The sequence below is a fragment of the Theropithecus gelada genome, chromosome 14 (assembly GCF_003255815.1).
Source record: "Theropithecus gelada isolate Dixy chromosome 14, Tgel_1.0, whole genome shotgun sequence".
Lineage (NCBI taxonomy): Eukaryota > Metazoa > Chordata > Mammalia > Primates > Cercopithecidae > Theropithecus > Theropithecus gelada.
The window spans coordinates 63,343,075-63,364,716 of record NC_037682.1 but is presented as its reverse complement, the minus strand read 5'-3'; the positions used below and the strand labels follow the sequence as shown (position 1 = coordinate 63,364,716).

The following is a 21,642-nucleotide window of genomic DNA, read 5'->3' as shown; positions in this document are numbered from 1 at the left end:
TTTGTCATGTTGCTCTGTTCTGTATTGTAATTGGGTCCATGCTTAACTATCCTACCAGATTGTGGGTTCCTTAGGGGTCACGAACTAGGTTTTATTGATTGCTGTTTCTCATAACATTGTGTTTGGTTCAGGGCCTTTCTCATAAGGGTGCTGAGTTGAGGTTTTTTTAATTTTGAATTTGAAAACAAAGATACTATCTTATTATTTTATGCCCTTTAAATTGTTTCTCTAGTGCAAAGGAGGAGTACAGAGTGAGCTGGTCATTGGTACTGGGAACAGAGTGCTTTGGACTTGTGAGTTCCCTGTCAGGATAAAAGCTGAAGTCAGTGTTGGGTTGTTTTTCTGGAGTTGCTAGAGTCTGGCCTCTAGACATGTTAGTATATGACCTATATGTCTGATCTCCTCTGTGACCCTCTTCCCTACCCTTCTGTCCTATGTTATGAATCATGTGCAGAATCTGGATGGAGGTAAGATTACTGTACTTAAAATGATAGGAAAGACTTTGAGAATAACACATACTATAGGGTCACAAGTGAAGAAGAAAAGGAAAACACTGAGAATGACGAAAGGTTATGTAGTAGAGCAGAAGTATGTACTTTTAGAGCAAGAAAGATGATGGTTTCAGGTATACTTTTGCCAATTATTAGTTGTTTGGCTTTGGAAAAGTTTTTTTCTCTCTCTCTTTTTCTTTTCTTTTCATTTCTCTTTTCTTTTCTTTTTTTGAAATAGAGTCTTGCTCTGTCATCTAGCCTGGAGTGCAGTGGCATGCTCACAGCTTACTGCAGCCTCAAACTCCTGGGTTCAAGCAATCTTCCCATTACAGCCTCCTGAGTAGCTGGGACTACAGGTGCACGCCACCATGCCCAGATAATTTTTGTATTTTTTGTAGAGACGGAGGTGTCACCATGTTACCCAGGCTGGTCTCAAACTCCTGGGCTCAAGCAATCTCTGCCCACCTCAGCCTTCCAAAGTACTGGGATTGTAAACATGAGCCACTGCACCCAGCCTGGAAAATTTTCTTAAACTCTGTGAACTTTCATTTCCTTACCCTCAAATTAGTCAGTAATTCCTACCTTGAAAGATTATGGCAAAGATGAAATGAAATCAGGTATATCAAGTACCCAGCCTGTGGTCTAGTTTATAGTAGCAGTATTTCTACTTCTTTTACTCCTACTACCATTGCTATGATGTGCTAGGCTTGTGCTGTGTACTCTTGCATACACTCTTTCATATAATCCTTACAAGAAATCTCTGAGATAGACATTAATTTTTTCCCATATAACCAATAAGGAAAGAGACTGAGTTAGCTCATAGTTAACCATTTTTGAGGTTATTGTAACTCAGATGTACCTCAGGTTGATGATAATATTCTAAAATTAGATTGTGGTGATAGTTGTATACTTCTGTGAATATACTAAAAACTATTAGGTTTTATACTACAATTCGTATGTGAATTGGATCTCAATAAAGATGTTTTTTAAAGTGTCACTGCATTGTTTGGAGTGGTGGTCACCTTTCACTTGCCTTTCTGTAGCTCAGCCCGTAACCATCCTTAGGGCCCTGTAGAAAGCACTTTGATCAAGCCTGTAATCCCAGCACTTTGGGAGGCCGAGACGGGTGGATCACGAGGTCAGGAGATCGAGACCATCCTGGCTAACACGGTGAAATCCCGTCTCTACTAAAAAATACAAAAAACTAGCCGGGTGGGTTGGCGGGCGCCTGTAGTCCCAGCTACTCGGGACGCTGAGGCAGGAGAATGGCGTAAACCCGGGAGGCGGAGCTTACAGTGAGCTGAGATCCGGCCACTGCACTCCAGCCCGGGCGACAGAGCGAGACTCCGTCTCAAAAAAAAAAGAAAGCACTTTGAAAGTCATGTTGATTTCTATTTCCATTTCTTTTTTATGAGACAGAGTCTCGCTGTGTCGCCCAGGCTGGAGTGCAGTGGCGCGGTCTCTGCTCACTGCAACCTCCACCTTCTAGGGTCAAGTGATTCTCATGCCTCAGCCTCCAGGGTAGCCAGGACTACAGGCATGCGCCACCATGGCCGGCTAATGTTTTTGTGTTTTTAGTAGAGAAGGGGTTTTGTTATGTTGGCCAGGCTGGTCTCGAACTCCTGGCCTCCAGTAATTGGCCTGCCTTGGCCTCCCAAAGTGTTGGGATTACAAGTGTGAGCCACTGTGCCCAGCCTCTATCTCCATTTCCCTTACCTCCAACTTTGATAGAGATACAGTGGTGCTTTGAAGTCTGAAGTACCATGGTTGCTGGAAGCAGATCCCTGATTAGCTAACTGACAGCGAGGTTGCCTCAGTTCCTGGGCAGGTATAGATGACTTTTGAAAACGTCAGACTGAAGAGTCCTGGAGCATTCTTTTTTGGATAATTTCTCCCTCTCTCCCTCTTTTTATTCCTTCCTTTTTCTTTTTTGTAGTTAGTACTGCTTCTGGGGAAGTTAAGATGTCAAAGAATCTGTGGGGCAACTCTGGTGGCAATTCCCTCTTACCTATATATTAGGCGCCTGAATCAATTTCTTGACCCCTACTATGTGACGTTCCATGTGAGGAGTTGTCAAAGACAGCTAACCAAGTGACTGTAGTTTTATTTTTCCTTGATTCACCTTGTGCTCAGGGCCTCTCTCTGATTCCCATGGCTGCTATATCACTCCAAGAGGCCATACTGGCACCTGGGAAGCAGTGCTTTCCTTTTGGTCCCTGGACCCAATTCTGAACATAACTTTTCTTTGCTTTCCCTGCACACAGCTTTGACAGCCTGGAGCTACTGCTACTGCTGCTTTTTCTTTTCCTCCTCCTCCTCCTCTTTCTCCTTTCTTTCTTTTTCTTTTTTTTTTTTTTTAGACAGAGTTTCCTCTTGTAGCCCAGGCTGGAGTACAGTGGCGCAGTCTCGGCTCACTGCAACCTCCGCCTCCTGGATTCAAGCGATTCTCCTGTCTCAGCCTCCTGAGTAGCTGGGATTACAGGCATATGCCACCATGCCTGGCTAATTTTTGTATTTTTAGTAGATACGGGGTTTCGCATGTTGGTCAGGCTGGTCTCAAACTCCTGACCTCAACTGATCCGCCCGCCTTGGTCTCCCAAAGTGCTGGCACTGCAGGCATGAGCAACCGCGTCCAGCCTTTCTCCTTTCTTAAAAAAATTTACTATATGCAGATTAACTTCAGCATTGGTTTCCAATATATACATTTTGTTGCTATAGTAATTCTTCTTTGACTTAAGTTTGGAGGCACCTCTCTACTTTTTTTCTTTCTAGTTCTCTGCCTGTATCCTGGTGCAGTCATCATCTTGTCTCCTACTTCATGGAACATTCTGACCCCCTGTTCTTAATTCAGGCAAAGCACAGACTGAAGTCAGCTCAGGGCCTTTGCACAGAACAGAGACAGCTGACACCATGAATGACATCATTTTTCAGGTGAAACCTGCTCCTTAGGCTAAAGAAATGTCCTGTTCCCATTCTTCCTTGTAAGTACTTATAGGGTGGCTGTAGCATTCACCTACCAGGAGTGGCTCATCAGTTTATAGGCTACAACTTCCACTGAGTTCAAGTTCTTTGGCCTAGCTCATACATTCAGTCCTAACTTTTGTGAGTTTCTTAGAATAACTTTAGAATAAACTGTTTGGACTTTGACTTTTTAAAAGTCTAAGCATGAGCTTTGGAGTCCAACCTGGGTTCAAATCCAAACCTTGCAATGTACTAAGTGTATGGCTAAGTGATTTGGAGACTCACTTTGCTCATGTGTAAAGTAGAGATGAAAATAGGATACTCTTTGCCATTAACAAGCCCTAGGCTAGTGAAAGAGACAAATATATAAACAGGCAGTGACAATAGCACATTTTAAGGGCTGTAATGGTAGTATGCACAGGACCTGTGGGAGATGAATCAGGGTGCAGTGATCTTATATGTACTGGTATAGCAGAAATCACATTGTCAGCCAGCACGCAGGCAAAGGTACCAGTTTCCAGACAAGCTGAGCTACATATCAGTGAGAGTAGGCATAGTTCGCAATCTGTCCCAGTACCTTAGCCAGACACAAGATGAGGCAGCAGCTCCCCCAGATGGTACCCCTCATGTTTCCAGGAAAACCTGATGGTGGCTTGCTTTGACAGATAGGGAAATTCTTTCTCACTAAGCAGACTGTTGTTTTCCTTCCCCCTCTCTTTGTTGTTGAGTCTGCTTTGTCTATTCTGGATGATAATCCTGTCGATGACAGGGATGAGATATATTTGTAAGACTTGTTTGTGTATATGTCTATATATGTGTATATGTCTATATGTGCCTTTGTGTGCGGTTTTTTTTGTATGTGTGTATACATCATTTTGTGCTTGTGTGGGTATATGTCTTTCTGCATTTAGATGTGTCTGTGTATGACAAGAAGTGGAAGGAGAAGAGGAACACTGAGCCAAGGAAGTAGGGGCTGAAAGAAAGCCCATAAATGAGGTTGAGGATCAAGGAGGTTAGGGACAAAGGGTTTGGCCTGAGGTATAGGACACAGGACCTGGAAGAAAAAGCAGAGCCAGAAATGTAATTAGCAGCCCAAAGATGCTGTTAGTCTAGACAGAATCTGGGTCCCACAAAGTGGTAGGCAGAATGCAGGTATCGTCTAGCAGCCAGGAGTAGTCAAGCTAGCAGAGAGAGAAAAGCCATGTTTCAGGTATTAAAAACTTCTGACTCTTCCTGTCCAAGGAGGAATTGGCAGCTGGCTCCCAAGGCCCTGCTTCCCTTCAGACCTAACTGGTGTTTGTGTTTGTTTGACTATATATGTATTTTTTCAAGTCCTTCTGTGCATGTCTGTGTCTGCATATGCCTCACATTCAGTGTACTTGTACTTCATAGCATTAAGAAGAATTGTCTGATTCACTTAAGTCCAGCGAGTTTCCTTTCATTCATTCTTGTATTCTTCTCCTCACTTATAAATACCTCCTTTGAAATCTTTCTTTTTGATGTGCTGCTTGCCTTCTTTCTCTCTTTTTTCTTCAAACATATTTAGTGTGTGGTTTGTGCTGGATGCTGGATATGCTTTGCATACCCATTTAAAGACTATTAAGATGAATTTCCTACCTACAAAGATCTCACTTCACTTACTGAGAGAGAAAAACATACATATTCTATCCCCATAGAGATTGTAACAAGAGATGAGCCCTGCATGCTCTGGAAGTACAGAAAAGAGTTAACCCATCTGAGGAGACAGAAAACACTTCCCAGAAAAGGTATTGCCTGAGATGAATTTTTGGAAGTGAATAGGGGTTTACATGGGGAGGGGGCTGAGCATGATACATCATGTGGAGTAACAAGTATGATGTCCTTGGGAATCTGTGGTTCAGTGGTTCTTTTAACTTGAGCAAATGTAATAGTGGGGCAGAGAGGGAGAGTTTGGGAATAAGATTAGAAAGGCAGGCTCTAGCCAGATTTGTGTGCCATACTGAGGAACTTGGATTTCATCCTAAAGTTGAAAAGCTAGAAGTAAACAGAGCTGGTCCTAATTCTGACTGAAGGTATGTCAGGAGCAGGTTTTGCAGAGGAGGTGAAGTTGGAACTTGGTTTTTAAAGATGAGCAGGAGTTTACTAGATGAAGAAAGGAAGAAGAACATTCCAGGAGAGGGGAACTTAACGAGTAAAGGCAGGAGACAAAAAATATGGCAACTCTGGGAGACATCAAGTAGGGAGGTATTTAGAGAATAGTTACTTCATCTATAAGATAGGGACACCAGTAACATATACCTTCAATGGCTGATGTGAGGCTTGAAAAAGATCCTTTTTTTGTAAACCATAGAGCTGTGTGCAAATTTCTACAGTTGTTGTGTTATCCAGTTTCTTGTAATTTTTTGTCAGTACCCAACATGCATCAGGCCTTCTCAGGTATAGATCCACATAGGCATATACCTCAGCACTTTGGCACTGGCTGGATGAGAGCCATGCCCTCTTTTATCTAGCCACTTGGTGTCTTGAGGAGGCAGAGGTAAGATTAGAAGTCTCTGGGAAGTCACTGGTAAGATCAGAACTTGCTGGGTCCCTTGACAAGCGGGATCATACTATTTATTCTTGTTTATCCTCAGACACTAGGTTTCTCCTCAGATAAACTGGTATAAATAGTATGAGCCCCCTTGTCAAGGGGACCTAGGTTCAGAATAGTCAAACACATATGAAGCATCTTCTACATATAGGCACTATGGGGGACTGTGCCTTAAATTATCTCCTTTTCTCCACATTGTAACTATGAGGTAGTTTGCATTTTACAGGTTCTAGGTGACATAGTGGTCAGTGTCAGAAATGTGATTCAAGACATTATCTGTGAAATTCTTTTTCCTATATGACACTTCATAAGCTTTGTGATTTCTCTGAATGTTGACCAAGCTGTGTGATCAGTTGAGAGTGCAAAACTTTGTGCGGTCTCAGGCAGTATGGGGCTGGAGAGAAAGTTGCTGGGCTCTGTCTTTGGGATTGAGTGATAACACTTTCCTCCACATAGAACAGTGGTTCTTTCCTTCAAGGACAGACTCTCTTCTATATATCTGTCTCACCCAGATGCTTTCAATATGTCTGATTAATCTGTGTGTCCTTGGATCTCAACACAAGACCTGTCACATAGTAACTATTCAGTAAATAATTGGTTAGGCAAATGAAAGAACAAATGCTGCTTAACAAAGTCTTCTGGAACTCCTAATGCCTGCACTATTCTTCTGCCTTCTCTTGTGTAGTACAGTACTCTAATAGGATATTTTGTCCTTAAGGACACACACACACACACACACACACACAGTGTGTATATATATTTTGTATTGCTCATTGACGCATAAGCCTAAATCCTCCCTCTTAGAGTTGATTAGATGCCAGAAGCTTCTTGGGAGAGGCATGAGTTCGTTTTATTCTTATATTCTTTGTCCTAAGCTTCTTCCCATACTACTGCCCAAAGGTGAGTGTCATTTATAAGAAACACATGGTGAGCTCTAACTCTTTTTGCCAAGTCAATTGAAGTGGGTGTTCTATTTTGGAAATGGAGTCCTAGAGGTTTTCCTGCTGTTGAGTGTTTGGCTGGGTTTGTGATCCTCTCAGGGTGTTGGAAAGCCGTGTATAGGGATGGTAGCATGAGGGAAAACTGAGCGTGGAATTGAAGTTGCCTTTTGTTCGTGGGGATTGTCAGGGAGAGAGATTTCCCTAGCACCTGAAGCCAGAGCAGAGGGTGGATTTATTATATCTAGTCCAGGGATTAGCAAACTGTTTTTTCGTATAGCCTGCAAACTAAAAATGATTTTTAAATTTTTTTCTTTCATAATTGAGATTTTATTGGTTGAGGATCAGTACAGACATTTCAATTTGTACACAATTATTAATATACATACCGAAAATCTAAAAAGCCATGTATTGTAATTCTTTTTTTAAAGTTATTCCAGTGACTTTCCAGCTTAGAATTTGGAAGCAAATTGTCCTTAAGAGGCTATCAAGTACCGGCATCCTCACATGTTGATAAGCTGTTACATACGTCCCACCAATTCACAACTGAATAGCATGTACACTACATATTCAAATTTTTAATCTTTCACAGCACAGTAACCAAGTTATTAGGAAAACAGGACTACCACAACCAAAGATGTTACAAAGTACACACAGTTCTGACAGGGAGAGCCATGATCAAGGAGTGGTTTTCTTTAGGAAACAAATCTACCAAAAAACAACATAGAAGTAATTTAAAATGTTCAAGACATTAAATGCAGGACTGACTCCATATTGTCATTTAATATTCATTGTATTATAGGATATAAAAACTAACCCCCCATCTATCGAGTGTTAAGCTGACACCAAAGATAGTTAAAGCCTCCCTTAATTCAATATCCCACACTGTTTTCTGGTTGTACCAAAAAATAAACAACCAGTGAATGATTGCACCTCTTAAAGCATTTACACTTAAAAATTGGGATGAGGTGGGATTCCCTCCTTCTAAAAAATGTTTCTAGAACTACTAAAAAACTTGTATTTACAAAATAGTTGATAAAAATATTCCTCTGGATTGTACAAGAAGGGAGACAGGGACCACTGATAACACATGATGTGTGGTATTAATCAGACTTGGTTTCTTTCTCTCCTGCTTCATCAGAGGCTGGACTCAGTTTTCTTTTCCCTGTTTTCTGCAGGCAAATGTTCTTTAGTTTCTTGGTTAGCCACTTTGGCCTGTTTTCTCTTTGCTCCCGTTTTCCCTTTTGTTTGCACTTTTTTGTCTGAAGATTTATCCTTTGCTGCTACCTTTTTCTGCTTCGCTTCCACTTTTGCAGGAGCAGGTTTAGCAGACAACCGCGCCTATCTTCTCTCGGGCTCTTCCTTGGCGGCCCCTTTGGCGGAGCTGACCTTCCTCTTAGTCATCCTGGCGGTGTGGAGGGCGCCTGCGGGATGTCTGCGAGCCGTGGCGCAGGGAGAGCCTCAGCGAAGCTGGGCTTGGCGAAGCTGGGCTGCCTGGTCACTGCCGCTCCTCCCGCCGCCCGGCTGCTGAGACCCATAGCAAGGGTGATGGGAGAACCCTGATTTTTACATTTTAAAATAGTTTAGGGGGAAAACTAAAGAAGAATTTCAAGATGTGAAATTTATATGAAATTGAAATTTCAGAGTCCGTAAAGTTTTATTGGCATACAGCCACTCTCATTTGTTTACATATTGTCTGTTGCTGCTTTTACGCAAGAACAGCAGAGTTGAGTAGTTGCGACCACCAAGCATAAAATATTTACTGTCTGGCTCTTTACAGAAAAAGTTTATCTGGCCTAGTGTAACCTATCAATTAAAAAAAAAAAAAAAACAGCTTCTTGGAGGAAGAATTCACATACTGTGCAGTTCTCCCATATAGTATACAATTCAGTGGGTTTTAGTATATTCACAGATATGTGCAACTATCACCTCAGTCAATTTAAAAACATTTTTGTCACCTCAAAAATAAACCACATACACATTAGCTATTGTTCTCTCCCCTCATTTCCCCCAGCCCTAAGCAACCACGCATGTACTTTCTCTTTCTGTAATTTGCCTATTATGGACATTTCATGTAAATACAGTCATATAATATGTGGTCCATTGTAACTGGCTTTTTTCACTTAGCGTGTTTTCAAGGTGCATTCATGTTGTATCAGTACTGCCTGTACATGTTCATGTATATATATCTGTATTTTATTTCTTTTCATGGCCAAATAATATTCTATTGCATGCACATACCAGTTTTGTTTAGCCATTCATCAATTTATAGACATCTGGTTTGTTTCACCTTTTGGCTATTATGAATACTGCTGCTATAGACATGTGTAAGTTTTTGTGTGGACATGTGTTTTATGTTTTGTTTGGATGTATACTTTTATTTCTCTTGGGTACATACATATGAATAGAATTGCTGGGTCATATGGTAACTGTGTTTACCTGTTTTAGGAACTGCCAGAGTATTTTCCATATAAAAATGGTTCAAGTGGCTAAACCATTTTTACATTCCTGCCAGCAGTGTGTGAGGGATCTGATCTCTCCACATGCTCATCAACACTTGTTATTGTCTGGCTTTTTGATTATAGTCATCCTAGTTGGTATAAAGTAATATCTCATTATGATTTTGATTTACATTTCTCTGATGACTAACGGTATTGAACATCTTTTCATGTGCTTAATGGTTATTTGTATATCTTCTTTAGAGAAATATTTTCTCAGATCCTTTGCTAATTTATTTTTTTATTATTATTTTTTAAAATTTCCATCTTAATTTTATATTCATGGGGTACATGTGCAGGTTTGTTACAAGGGTATATTGCGTGATACTGAGGTTTGGGCTTCTATTGATTTTCTTATGCAGATAGTGACCGTAGCATCCAATGGAAATTTTTTCAGTCCTTCTCCCTATCCCCACTCCTTTTGGAGGCCCCAGTATCTATTGTTCACATCTTTGTGTTTATGTGTACCCAAGATTTAGCTCCCACTTGTAAGTGAGAACATACAATATCTGGTTTTCTGTGTCTGCACTAATTCACTTAAGATAATGGCATCCGGCTGCATTCATATTGCTGCAACGGATTTTCATTGCTTTTCATGGTCAATATGTACCACATTTTCTTTCTTGGTTTTTTTTTTTTTTTTTTTTTTTTTTTTTGAGTCAGAGTCTTGCTGTGTAACCCAGGCTGGAGTGCAGTGGCATGATTCTGGCTCATTGCAGCCTCAGTCTCCTGGGTTCAAGTGATCCTCCCACCTCAGCTTCTGAGTAGCTGGAGCTACAGGCATGCACCACTGCCTGGCTAATTTCTTTGTACTGTTTTGTGGATACAGGGTTTTGCCATGTTGCCCAGGCTGGTCTTGAACTCCTGGGCTCAAGCTCTCCTCCCACCTTGGCCTCCCAAAGTGCCTGGCCTGTACCACATTAATTAATGGCATCTAGGTTGATTTCATGTCTTTACTATTGTGAATAGTGCTGCAGTGAACATATAAGTGCACATATCTTTTTAGTAGAATAATTTATTTTCCTTTGGGTATGTATACAGTAATGGAATTGCTGGATCGAATGGTAGTTCTATTTTTAGTACTCTTAGAAATCTCCAAACTGCTTTCCACAGTGGCTGGACTATTTACATTTCCATCAACTGTATATAAGTGTTCTCTTTTCTCTGCAGCCTTACCAACATCTTTTTTTTTTTTTTAGTTTTTAATAATAACTTTGCGTCCTGGTACGGTGGCTCACACCTGTAATCCCAGTGCTTTGGGTGGCAGGCGGATTGCTTGAAGCCAGGAGTTTGAGACCAGCTGGGCCAACGTGGCAAAACTTGGTCTCTACAAAAAAATACAAAAATTAGCTAGGCATGGTGGTGTGTGCCTATAATCCCAGCTACTCAGGAGGCTGAGACATGAGAATGGCTTGAACCCAGGATGTGGGGGTTGCAGTGAGCTGAGATTGGGCCACTGCACTTTAGCCTGGGTGACAGAGTGAGACTCTGTCTCAAAAAATTTTTTTAAATAAAATTAAAAACCTTTGCTCATTTTTAAATTGGGTTGTCTTTTTGGTATTGAGTTGTTAAAGTTCTTTATATATTTTAGATACAAATCCCTTATGAGATATGTGATTTGAAAATATTTTCTCCCATTCTGTGGGTTGCTTTTTTACTTTCTTGATCATGTCCTTTGAAGCACAGAAGTTTTTAATTTTGATGAAGTCCAGTTTATTTATTTTTTTGCTGTTGTTGCTGCTCATGCTTTTGAGGTCATGTCTAAGAAACCATTGTCAAATCCAAGGTTGTGATGACTTACCCCTGTGTTTTCTTCTAAGAGTTTTAAAGGCATCTGAAGCTTAATGTGCACCAAGCTGGATTCTAAATATTATCTCATCCAAAACCTGCTGTATACACTGCCTTCCTCATCTCAGTTGAAGGCAAGTCCATTGTTTCAATTGCCTGGGCAAAAAATATTCTAAATAATTCATAATTTTGTCAACTCCACATCTATTGGTAAATCCTGTGGGTTCTCCCTTTAAAATATATCCAAAATAGAATCATTTCTCACTATCATTCCACTGCAGGCACCAAGGCTCAGTAGTCTCCGAGCAGATAGCCTTATCTACATTTACTCTCAGTGTAGCAGCTAGAGAGCTTTTTCGAAAAACAAAACAAAACCAAACAAAAAGACGTAAACCAGATCATTTTGCTCTGCTCAAAACTTGTGATAACTTCATTTTTTGTTTGATGTGAAAGCCACAGTCTCCACAAAAGTTAGCAAGGCCCTCTGTGATCTGGTCCCCACTTATTCTGATCTCCTCTCTGACTTATATTCCCCTTGTGACTCACTGTAGCCACACTCTTTGGTGTTCCTTCATACTCTTTTGTATCCCTGCTTTAGGGCCTTGGTTCTAGCTCTTGCCCCTGCCTGGACTATCGTTTCCTTAGATATTTAGTTTATGCCCTCATATTTCCATATGAAATGTACTTTGTGGCTGGGCATGATGGTTCACGCCTGTAATCCCAGCACTTTGGGAGGCCGAGGCAGGCAGATCACTTGAGGTCAGGAGTTTGAGACCAGCCTGGCCAACATGGTAAAACCCTGTCTCTACTAAAAATACAAAATTAGGGCGTGGTGGCATATGCCTGTAGTCCCAGCTACTCGAGAGGCTGAGGCAGGAGAAATGCTTGAACCAAGGAGGTGGAGGTTGTGGTAAGCAGAGATTGTGCCACTGAACTCCAGCCTGGGCGATGGAGGGACACTCTGTCTCAAAAAAACAAAAAAACAAAACAAAACTCCCCCAAAATATTCTTTGTCATTTGTCATACTTCACCTTATCAAAGAGACCTTTCTCAGACCACCCTATTTAATAATGAAATCTGCACCTCTACGCCATTCCTGGCACCTAGATCTTCATTATGAATCACTTTTTAAAATAATTTTTAAGAACTTATCATCTGGATTTTATTATTTAATCACTTATTGTTTTATTATTTATTGCCTGTAATATAAAGTTTATAAGGGAAAGGGATCTGCTTTTTTCACTGCTATATCTCCAGTACCTAGAACAGTACCTGGCTCAGTGTTGGTACTTTTTTGTACAGATTCAAAGTACTATCTGGGGTCACTTACTAGCCTCAAGAGCTTCCTTTAGTATTTTTTTGTAAGGTGTGTCAGTTAGCAATGAATTTTCTCAGTGTTTTTTTATTCCGGAATTGTCTTTATTTTTTACCTTCATTTTTTCACGAGAGTTTTGCCGGATATACAATTCTTGGTTGACATCCCCCTCACTTCAGTGAGCCCTTTGACTATGTTATCCCTTTGTCTTCTGGCATCCATTATTTTTGGTGAGAAGTTAACTGTTAATCTTACTGGGGTTCACATGTGTGTGATGAGTCATTTTTCTCTTGCTGCTTTCAAAGTTTTCTCACTGCTTTTGACTTTTAGCATTTTACTTAATGTGTCTATTTGTGGATCTCTTTGGATTTATCATATTTGGAGTTTATTAGATTTTCGTTATGGGTAGATTAATGTTTTTAAAAACACTTTGGGAGGTTTTTCAGCCATTATTTCTTTGAATATTTTTCCTTCTCCTTTTTCTTTCTTTCTTTTTTTTTTTTTTTTGAGACATAGTCTCACTCTGTCACCCAGGCTGGAGTACAGTGGCACAATCTAAGCTCACTCCAACCTCTTCCTCCTGGGTTCAAGCGATTCTCGTGTCTCAGCCCCCCCCCCCCCAAGTAGCTGGGATCACAGGCATATACCACCACACCTACATTAGTAGAGATGTGGTTTTGCCATGTTGTCCAGGCTGGTCTTTAACTCCTGGCCTCAAGCAGTCCACCCACCTTGGCCTCTCACAGGTGTGAGTCTTCCTGCTCCTTTTTCTTTATCTTCCCTTTCTGCTATTCGTATTATACATACATCGGTGTGATTAATGGTGTTCTACATTTCTCTGAGGCTCAGTTCATTTTTCTTCATTCCTTTTTCTCTATGTTTTTAGGATTGTATAATCTCTTATCAGTCTCTCTGGAAGTGTGCTTATTCTTTCTTCTGCCAGTTCAGATCTACTATTTAGCCCCTCTCCTAATCCACTTCAGTTACTGTACTTTTCAACTCCAGAACATCCATTTGGTTCTTTTTTAAAACAATAATTTCTGTCTCTTTATTGACATTCTTTATTTAATGCAACATTGACATCATGCATTCCTTTACCTCTTTAAAGATCATGATTTTCTTTTTTTTTTTTTGTCTTTGGACATATTTATAATGGCTAATTTGTAGTCTTTTTCTGTTAAATCTGACATCTGGTCCCTCTTACTGAGAGTTTCTGTTGCCTCCTTTTTTTCTGGTATGTGGGTAACACTTTCCTGTTTCTTTGTTTTTTTTTGTTTTGTTTTTTGTTTGTTTATTTGAAGCTGAACATTTTTGATAATATATTGTAGCAACTTTGGGTACTTGTCTGATTCCCCTGGGGCTTATGATTATTTGCTTGTTTATTTATTTAATGACTGGCTAGATTGTTTAAGTGGTTGATCCCCCTCCTCCCACAGTGTAAATCCTCTGATGTTGCTCCTCAGAGGACTTTGGTATGCCCACAGTCATATTTGGATGATAATGGTTTGGGCAGAACTTTGTCTCTTTCCCTGGCCACACCCAGCTTTTTGGGTTCACTAATTGCCATCTGATTGCTCTGCTCTTTTCAACAATGCCCTGAGGCATAAATTGCTTCCTAGACTAATCCAATTACATTAGGGTTCCTTTGAAGGGAAAGTTCCTGAGGTCATTGTTTGAAATTTGTTCTTTGTTGGTTTGTTTTTGGAGATAGAGTCCCAGTCTTTCACCCGGGCTAAAGTGCAGTGGCATAATGATGGCTCACTGCAGCCTCAAACTCCTGGACTCCATTGATCCTCCTACCTCAGCCTCGTGAGTAATTGGGACCACAGGTGTGTGCCACTGCACCTGGCTTTTTTTTTTTTTTTTTTTTTTTTTAAGTTCTGGTATATATGTGCAGGATGTGCAGGTGGCCTGGCTAATTTTTAAATTTTTTTGTAAAGATGGGGTCTCCCTATGTTGCCCAGGCTGGTGAAATTTGTTCTTACCCCAAGAGACTCCTCCCAGCTGTCTTTTTCCCTAGTTATCTCCAGCAAATTCTCTAGTCTACAGTTTAGCCTGTATCTCCAATGAATCTACTAATCTTTTCCTTTCACCACAACTTCTACTTTTTTGAGAGTATCCTACCCTTAGTCTTGAACTTCTCTACACTCTGTTGCAGATGAGGTCATTTTCCCTGGGAAGAGATTCAGAGCTCTTTGTTTTATAGCATGCTTCCTCTGCCAGGCAAAATCTTTGAGTCATGGTTCTGGAGCTGGGGTTGGGGACAATGACATGCTTCTGAGTGACACCACCACTTTAGGAGCTGAGGACTTGGTGGAGGGGTGGCAGTAGCCTCAGGTCTTTTTGATTTGCTTCTCCCAGAGTGTAATAACAATCTTATGAGCCAGGGCAATGCCAGTTGTGGCTCCAGTATTCTCAGTGGCACTGCATCCAAGGTAAAGCTCCCGTCATATGAGTAGGGGTTAAACGGGACAAAAGAGGCCCACCTTTTAGCTGCACTCACTTACAACTTAGCCTCAGTAACATGTAGCTGGGGGAAGGATCAGAAATGCTAATATCCTGCTCAGAACATTCCAGGCAGCTAACCCTTCAACAGGGAGCTTGAGAGAGAAGGTCTGTGTTTTTAGCTGCCTCAGCGTGGAGTGGAGTTTCTGTGTCCTTGAGTTGGGAGAGGCAAGGCAGGGAACAGGTTAAATATTGTGGACTCTCGCTGTTCTTAGATTTTCTTGAGCATATGTTTCTTCATTGGCTGTGTGCCTTTAAGACCATTTCCAGAAACTTTAAATGGTTGCTTTTGAAAAATAAGTTTCACTAGTTTTACTGGAGAGTGGGTCTGTGGAGCTTCTCATGCTGTCAAACTAGAAGTCCCTTCTAACCCATCAATTTTGTAACTGTCCTTTCTCATAATGCATTTTCTCCAGTGCTGTGCATTCATCCTATATAAATGTGGCAGTATTGACCCCAATTAAGAAGATAACCTCTTCCCTTTGGGGAAATATTTTCTAATTAGTGATCTATTTCTGTCCTCCTTTCATAAAACAAAGGTTCCCCAGACAGTAGTCCTTGGCTAGCTTGGATACTTTGGTTCTGACAGTTTGTAAGACTGGAGATGTTAGAGTTTCCCTGTATTTGCCATTCTGACCAGGTACCTGGCAAGCTGAAACTTTTAATGCTGCCTCTAGGATTTGACCTGTGTCATGTGCCCAGTGTTTTAGTGAGGCATCAATGATGATTCCATGACAAGCACTGAGCTTTCTCATTGACCTCAGAGGGATTCTCTGTATCTGTGTATGTGCCAGGTGCTGGCAATAAAGGAGTAAAAGGAAAGGTAATGTTGCTGCCTTTGAAGAAGTTCCCCTAGTGGTGGAGATAGCCATAAAACAGATAAGGACACTATAATTTATTAAGTGGATACGGTGAGGCACAATGGCTTGCACTTGTAGTACCAGCTACTTGGGAGGCTGAGGTGGGAGAATTTCTTGAGCCCAGAATTCAAGACCAGCCTTAGCAATATATCAAAACCCTGTCTGTAAAAAAAAAATAAATAAAATTTTAAGAGTGAACACTGTGATACAGTTGCAGAAGAGGATGCCCTAAGTCAGCTTTTCCCATGTTACAGTCACTGACACATAATCTGGATCTCAACAGATGACTAGGAGTGATAAGGAGAATGTTTTAAGTGAGGGAATAGCATGTACAAAGATATTGTACTGGTAAAAAGCCTCGTACTTTCAGAGAGTTTTAAGTAATTCATTATCATTGGGAATTGGGAATTCATTATCATTGGGAATGGGAGGAAGTGGCAATTGATGCATTGAGGAAGGCCAGCCCATAGAGGAGGGAGGGTCTTGCATAAAGTTGTAAAGTTTTGATTTTAAATGGAGTTAAAGCTTTAAAAGCTTTCAAAGAATCATAGAGTAGAACAGAAAGGACCTTAGAGGTTAGTAGACTACAATGTCTTGTCTTTACTGTCTCCATTTCTGACCTCTTGACACATGGACTTTATATAGCAAGCACTCAGAAAATATTCATTTTCTATCCCCTCTGTAGGTCTTCCTTACATATGAGGGATCATGCATCACTGTAATAGTGGGCCCTAGGATTGTACATTCTTAGTATCTTTAATCCTTCTTAAAACATATTACATACACACACACACACACACACACACACACACACACACAAACAGGAGAGCTTATTTTTGTGCCAGGCACTATTCTAAGGTATTTAGTTGAATTTACTCATTTATGCTTCCCTCAACATGAGGGTTGTTAGGTTTTTGTGCTACTATCTTCATTTTACAAATGATGCAAGTTACACACTGAAACTAAGTGGTGGAACGAGGATTCAAACCCAGGCCATGGGGTCTAGAATCAAACTCTAAAGTATCATGCTACATTGAATCCAAGCTAGTGTAACTCTCTGGCTCCTGGCTAAATATCTTTGTTTTAGATAGGCTGACAATTTGGGGACCTTTTTCTTTCTTCTATTCAATAGACAATTATGTCTTGACTAGCTATTGTAAGCTAAGCTCTCTGCTACATGTTACAGGACAAACTCCAGAGACACTCCTTTAGTTATTTAATAACCACACACCCTGCTCTGTGCCAGGCCCTAGGCTTGGAGATGGGTTTATGGAGCTAAATTAATTATTCATTTATGTATTGCAGAAAATTTGCAAGATGCTGGGTGAAGAATAAATGATAAATAAAATATAGTCTCTATTTTTGAGTTGCTTAGGGAGAGTAAGAGGGGGATAATTAAATAGTAATTGTAGAATATTGGGATAAGTACTGTCATTGATGTATATATATACCCTGAGAACTATGGGAACAAATAGGATAGGGCAATGAACTCACATGGGAGAGATCTAGAAAACTTCACAGAAGGCAGTGACTTTTTCTTTAATAGACAAAGAGTGGGAGAAAGCATTTTAAATGGAGCACCTTGTGCAAAATCTTGGGGGTATAAAAGATCATGGTTTGGTCAAGGAGCAGGAAATGGCTTGATGTGTCTAGAGCAGGCAACTTTTTCTGTAAAGGATTAGATAGTAATTATTTTAGACTTTGATAGCCATAGAGTCTCTGTTACAAATACTCAACTCTGCCTTTGTAGCATGAAAGCAGCCACAGAAAATATACATCAGTGCATGAGCCTGGCTATGTTTCAGTAAAACTTTATGAAAACTGGCTGGGCATGGTGGCTTATGCCTGTAATCCCATCACTTTGGGAAGCTAAGGCAGGAGGATTGCTTGAGTCTATGAGTTTAAGACCAGCCTGGACAATATGGTAAGACTCTGTCTCTACAAAAAATAAAGAAAAAATTAGCCCCTGTGCTTGTAGTCCAAGCTACTCGGGAGGCTGAGGCAGGAGGATTGTTTAAGCCCAGGAGGCTGCAGTGAGCCATGTTCACGCCACTGCACTTCAGCATGGGCAATAGAGGGAGACTCAGTTTCAAAACCAACAAACAGCAAACTGGATTTGGCTTATGGACATAGTTTTCTGACCAATATCTGGTGTGTAAGGTGTCTGGTAGGGAGGGAGAGTGGCCAGGAAGGTCCCTAGGAAGTTAATATTGTAAAAGGCCTTGAATGTCAGGCCAAGAAGCTAAGGCTTTATCTTGTAGGTAATGGGGAGCCATGAGATGTTAAGTAAGGGAATTGGGATAGATATTTACTTTAAGATCGTTCTGGTGTCCAATATGGTAGATAGACTGACAGAAAAGAGACTAGATGTACAAAGATAAGTGAGAAATGACTGCCCTATCCCTGCCCATGAGCAACAACTTCTGATCTCAGTGGAGACACATATTTCACCCATGAAACATCGATGTCCTAGAACTCTGTAAATGACATTTAGAGCTATTGTACCTGAAATATGGTATGATTCCTTGCTAGATGTTCAAGAGGTGAATAAGAGTTGGTAAACTTTTCAGATCTGGAACATGTGACTTATGGGTTTGATATGGCTTGGTTCTCTGTACCCACCAAATCTCATGTTGAATTGTAATCCCCAGTGCTGGAGATGGGGCCTGGTAGGAGTGATTGGATTATCGGGGTGGTGTTCTCATGAATCATTTAGCACCATCCCCTCTTAGTGTTGTATAGTGAGTGAGTTCTCATGAGATCTGGTCCTTTAAAAGTGTGGTAGCACCTGCCCCCTCGCTCTCTCTTCCTCCTGCTCTGGCTGTGTAAAGTGTGTCTGTTTCGCTTTCACCTTCTACCTTGATTGTAAGTTTCCCAAGGCCTCTCCAGAAGCAGAAGCTGCTATGCTTCCTGTACAGCCTGTAGAACTGTGAGCCAATTAAACCTCTTTTCCTTATAAATTACCCAGTCTCAGGTATTTCTTTTTTTCTTCCTTTTTAAATTTTTTTTTTGGTGGAGTCTCACACTGTCACCCAGGCTGGAGTGCAGTGGCACAATCTCGGCTCACTGCAACCTCTGTTTCCTGTATTCAAGCGATTCTCTTGCCTCAGCCTCCCAGGTAGCTGGGACTACAGGCACAAGCCATGATGCCAGCTATTTTTTATGTTTTTAGTAGAGATGGGGTTTCACCATGTTGGCCAGGCTGGTCTTGAATTCCTGACTTCAAGTGATCTGCCCACATCTGGCTCCCAAAGTGCTGGGATTACAGGTGTGAGCCACTGTGCCTGGCCACAGGTATTTCTTTATAGCAGTGTAAGAATGGACTAATGTAGGGTTCCAAATCTTGTGGGCTGGTGAGCGGGGGAGGTTGGAGAGCAGCAGAGAAAGTGGGAATGGAGGTGGTACGATTTGGTTTGGGAAATGTGGAAGGTAAGTATTAGGGAACGAGGTTGGAAAGGGGAGAGAAGAGTTATTGATTCTAAGGAAGATCCCAGGAAAGCCATCCAGATTGCTGTACCCAAAGGTGTGCTGCTCTTCTTCTGGCTTTATGTCAGTGAATTCTGTTCTCTGGTGAATCAAGCTGGCTGGGCCTGTTTTGTATTATAGAGAGATGTCTCCCCTCTTCTCTGCTCCCACTCTCACTACTTCACTACTGCTTAACACTTGGGATGGGTTTATGCCTTGTGCCACCTCCTGGGAGATCAGTTTTCTGGGCGCATGGAACTAAATATACTCACTGACAGCTGGTGCCTTGGCTCTTTGGAGAGCTATTGAGCTGTATAGTTCTAGCCAATGCTACATTCTCCATGGTAAGGCAGGACTCTTGGGGAGCCTCCTTACGTCTTCCTGAGAGAAGAACTGCTTGATCTAAGTGTGAAATAGTAAATCCCTTTAGTGGGATCCAAAATCTGCCTCTTTAGCTTTGTTATTACCTTTTGTTACTTTTAAACTTTGTCTTAAATCAGACGTTAGCTATTAGCTGGATGTGGGACAGTGTTCAGAGTAAGATGTGGTAATGCCTACTTCAAGTATACTGGACATCAAAGTATATTTGATGTCAATATACTCAGTATTATATTCTTGGGTGCTATGCTTATGGCTGGGTAACTGGGAACTTCTGTTGGGAGTATATGGTTTGGCAGGGGAGATAGACATCTAATAAGACTGATAAAGGTATTCACAGGCATTATGGGAGCACAGAAGAGGCCACCTTTGATCAATAATCTTTTTCTGTTACTTTCCTCTCCTTATCTCACTCTCCTTCTAATAATAATCTCAATTAATATCTGAATTGTGCTTTCAAACTCATAGTACTTTAGTGTACAATAGGAATTACAAACTATACCCCTGAGGGACCAGAGGGCATTGTAACTGAGTAATGTGGGCTGTATAAATGCATATGCATAAGTCTGTGAATGGTGAGAGCTGTGGGAAAATGGAGAGCACACGCCTCTTCGGAAGGAATAGCTCTGGCTGATTGTTGCCATGTAGTTATGTAATCCAAGAGCAGTTCTAAGAGATAGGGGATTGAGGCCTCCATTAGCTCCTTTAGCACCAACTTCCCGACCTTTAAGATACCCCAAATTGTATAACATATATATATTCATACATATATATAATATAAATTATACATATATAAATATATTTTATATATAGTCATATGCCACATAAGGGCATTCAGTCAACAATGGGCCACATATACAATGTGGTTCCATAAGATTGTAATATCATATTTTACAATATCTTTTTTATGTTTAGATATGTTTAGATACACAAATACTACTGTATTACAACTCCCTACAATATTCAGTACAGTAACATGTTGTATGGGTTTGTAGCCTAGGAGCAATAGGCTATTTCATATAACCTAGGTATGTAGTAGGCTATACACATCTAGCACACTCTATGATGTTGACACAATGATGCATTTCTTAGAATGTATCCCCATCATATGTCATAAGTGAGATGACAATTTTACCAGAGGCTAATTGATATAAACAAGAGTTAAGTTCCTATGTCATATTTCTGGTCACAAAAACATCACCAAACTTACAAATAAAGACCAAAACACTTACAATATGAAACACTGAAATAAATGTGAGCTATATGTACATTTAAGAAAGATTAATAAAAACAAGTAAGATAATTATTTACCTACTTATTTCAGTGCAGGGTTAGTGTCCAGAGCTTATCCTAGCAGCTCAGGGTGGAAGGTGGGCACCAACTCTGGATAGGACACCATTCCATTGCAGAGCATACCCACACACACACCCACACTCACTCAGGCTAGGACCATGGAGACATGCCAGTTCACCTAAAATGCACATGTTTGGGACGTGGGAGGAAATCAGAGAACACAGAGAAAACCCATGCACACATGGGGAGAGCATGGAAACTTCACACAGACAGTAGCCCCAGCTGGGAATTGATTTATTTTTTTCATCAACATTATAAAGAAATGACTTGAAATAAATGGTATTATTTGAGGATCTGCTGTATATATTTATTCTTTGATATGGACAATTGATTTTTTCCTTAGGTTTAAGTAAAAGTTAATAAAAACATCTTCATAAAAAGTTGCATTTTAATATTAATTTGTGGCCGGGTGTGGTGGATCATGCCTGTAATCCCAGCACTTTGGGAGGCCGAGGCAGGCAGATCACTTGAGATCAGGAGTTTGAGACCTGCCTGGCCAACATGGTGAAACCCTGCCTCCA

General features: G+C 40.8%; 1 protein-coding gene and 1 pseudogene across 3 annotated transcripts in view; one reads left to right on the top strand and one right to left on the bottom strand.

The window, feature by feature from the left end:
• Positions 1–21,642, top strand: part of STIM1 (stromal interaction molecule 1) — a 226,913-nt gene that overhangs the window by 129,116 nt on the left and 76,155 nt on the right. The gene's annotated exons all lie outside the window — the stretch shown is intronic.
• LOC112606264 lies at positions 8,063–8,363 on the bottom strand (annotated as a pseudogene).